The sequence below is a fragment of the Notamacropus eugenii genome, chromosome 6 (assembly GCF_028372415.1).
Source record: "Notamacropus eugenii isolate mMacEug1 chromosome 6, mMacEug1.pri_v2, whole genome shotgun sequence".
Classification (NCBI taxonomy): Eukaryota; Metazoa; Chordata; class Mammalia; order Diprotodontia; family Macropodidae; genus Notamacropus; species Notamacropus eugenii.
In genome coordinates, this window is record NC_092877.1 from 202,523,218 (window position 1) to 202,526,905 (window position 3,688).

Sequence of the window (3,688 nt, forward strand, 5' to 3'; positions counted from 1 at the left end):
AGGACTCATCACCATGATGCAACTAATGGAACCAGTCTTCCAGTCTTAGTGGAACCACATCATTATCTTGTCTTAGTACTTTCCTAGCCAACTAACTTCTAAGCTCATTCAATTCACAGATAAATAAAAGACAGTTTTCATTGGTTGCTCCCAGGTCTCTATTATCCTTTTTTTCTTGCTTGCTTTAACTTTTGTTTAATGCCTGACTTCCATACTACTTGCATTTCTTCTTTTGGTCTGTCACTGAGTTTTCTACCCATTAACTCTTCCACCTCTGTAGGTCTTTGTGTCTGATGTCTTGGCCAGACTTTCTACAGTCTGGTCCATGTTATCACTAATCAAACTCTGCTAATTAGCAATGGCCCTAGAAGGCATCCAATTCACTTATACATCTGTTTGAAAATAGATGAAAAAGGTCTGAGCATATTTTTAGATTCTATAATTCATATTACCCTGACTTTAATTGCCATTGACTTCCAAGAGTTGTCAATAAGGGAGAAAAAGGAAAGAGTCTTACTGAATGATACATGATGTGTGTAACTCCCCAAGTAAAATATCCCTTTGATATTTTCTATCAATCTATGTCAATTCACAGACCAACTAGAGATAAGGAATTATTACTTGTTTGTGTAACATACTTCCATGATTTCAGTGTACCAAAGTTCACATATGTATTTGTCATATCTTTATTGTGGCTTACTAACCATTACTTTCCTTGGACACACATTGAAACTGACTACTGCCTCCAAAAAGTATACATGACATTTCCTGAGGCAGGAGGTGCCTCAGCCTGAAATCCTTTTTGTTAGTGATGCTTTGTGTTTGCTTGTTTGGTTTTTGACCTGTGTATTTCCTTCTTTCAGATCCCTTTCCTTGATGTGACCATTTATATCTGTATATTTCTTTTCTTCTGGCTTTTCTCCTGGGTTCTGGTGTTCTTCCACTCCCATATCTAAATTCTCTACCTTGGTTTTACCCAGGTCTGAATCTCTGCCTTACCTCCTTGAGTTGTCACTCTCCATGGTCCCAGTATCATATTTTATAATAGTTATAAAAATGTACAGATCTAGTGAAACAGATCTAGAAGTTTTAGGACATAAGCACAAAACTGTTTTTAATGAAGTTAACACCCATACGTAGAACTTTGATGTTCAAACTTTGCTTCCAAACAGAAAGCTGTCCCCACATTCATCTAATAAATGTGCTATTGAAAGAAGTTCCAGATGGTAGCTGATTAGATTCAGTTGCCTAAAAAAAATCTGGTCTTCTGACATCTGAAAAATAACCATTTTTGGAAGCATGTTCATTCTGCCCAAAATACTGCAAAATTTGTGGTGCATTAGATGAGATCAGTGAAAACAGGCAACGGCATGAAAAGGACATTGTAGATACCTAATGCAATTCATACCTGCACATTCAGTGGGTTCCCAGAGTTCTTTGGGGATGATGTCATATTTTCTAGAGCCATAATTTATAGAATTTTTATGAGTCTTGTGGATATCACTATAGTAGATTGATCAAGAAATATTTGTTTAAATACTAACTGTTCTACTTATTATTTGTGTGGCATTGGGCAATCAGGAAGCACTTACTGATTGTTGCTCAGTCATTTTTCATTTCCAGCTAATTTTCTAGATGAGGAACTGGGCCAAACTGGGTAAGTGACTTACCCAGGTTCACACAGCTAGAAAATATCTGAGGCTGGGTTTGAATTCAGGAAGATAAGTCTGACTCCAGGCAGCACTGTACTGTATTCATTATGCCACCTCGCTATCTCCAAGCATTTACTAAGCCTCCACAATGCTTCATGAACTATATTATAGTAGAAATACAACAACACAAAATAGAGACAATTCCTACCCTCAGAGTTTACATTCTGATAGTGGGAAACAATATTGACCAGACAGAGAATGGAGATTTGTTATAGGCAATCCTTAGGATTGTGAATCGAATCATAGGCCAGTCTGCTGCCATGCTCTTTCAATAGCAATGATAATATCGATTGTTGCCCCTAGAGCAAGAGCAAATTATGGAAAGGTTTAGGGTAGGCGACAGACTTAGTATCAGGGCAGACAGCCTGGGACAGGTTGGTCCTGGTATTCTGGCGGGTGGCAAGATGGGATGTGAAGTATATCTAGGGTGAGCTTTCACTCATTCATCCATAAATCAGGGCAGCTCAAAGTCAAATCCCCAAGTTAAGTGGTTTAATTCCCATGGGGAAGAAGAAGGGATGGGGGAAGGAGTGGAAGATGATCTCTGGAGGTGTGTTCCCAGAAGGGCCTGTTGCTGGTAGGGAGAAGCGACTAAGTCAGACTTCTCTGATCCTTACTTCCCTTACCTATAAAATGAGCAGATATAGGTAGTTGACATTCAATGTAGTTTTTAAGTCCTACAGTTTTCATCTTCAATCCTCCCTGTGCCGTTAACCAGAGGGGTGATTTTGGACACTTCTTTTCACTTTCTTTGCCTGAGTTTGTCATTCATACATTGAAGGGCCCAGATTAGATTCTTTCCAGTTAGTTTCTGCTCTAAGATTCCGTGATTTTCATAGTTTTTAGAGGTCTTTTGATGATACATCAACACTTCATTCACTTTTTTTCACTCAAATTATTTTAAGTGCAACAATTTCCCTCCTGAGGTGAAGCACAGAATTGGTGCTACCTTGTAATGACCTTGATTGCTAAAAATAACTATGCTTCTCTCTCTCTCTCTCTCTCTCTCTCTCTCTCTCTCTCTCTCTCTCTCTCTCTCTCTCTCTGTCTCTCTCTCTCTCATACACACACACACACACACACACACACACACACACACATAGACACATGCACAAATGTTTTACAAATCAGAAGTGTGAATGTGTGAGGAAAGGATTAAAGTGACAATCTCTGAGCCCCAATGCAAAATCATTTTATTTCATTATTCAGAATGAAAACTCATTCCTCAGACTTCAGAGTCACAAGAGGCATTAAAAATGTCGAGCAAAAAATGACAGTGTAAAATGCAGATTGATTTAGGTTTTCAAAATGGATTAGCAATTGGGGACTGTGAGAGCAATTTGTGGTCTGTCTTCAGTCGACTAGTTGCTAAAATTGATTAGCACTTTCTGAAGAAGGTATAGCAAATTGGTATGCTAATCAAGGTAAATTAAATCATGAAACAGCTTGATTAGAGGACTATTCTCACTTTCAGGGATGTTTAAACAAAACTGGTTTAGGAAATAGTTTTTCACCATAGTTGCCAATAAGCTTGCTTCCCCCCCCCCCCCCCTTTTCCTTTCTTTCCCCATAAATCTAGTATTTTTTTTGCAGGAAGTGACTAGAGGGGTAGGGGATGGTACAAGAAAATATTTATTTATCTTTCATGCCTTTTTGCAAAGCACTTTGCAAAACTTAAAGCTCTTTATAAAATGTAACTATAATTACTGTTATTTAATTCTTCTCAGTTTTCCTTCAATGAATTTCACATAGAGTAGGTCCTAGGACAAGTTTCTTTCCTTCAATATACTCTTACCTTTAATGTTTAGGGGCAGGTAGGTGGTACAGGGGCAGCTAGGTGGTACAGTGGATAGAGCACCAGTTGAGGATTCAAGAGGACCTGAGTTCAAATCTCACCTCAGACATTTGACACTCACTAGCTGTGTGACCCTGGGCAAGTCACTTAACCCCAATTGCCTCATCCTGGGTCATCTCTA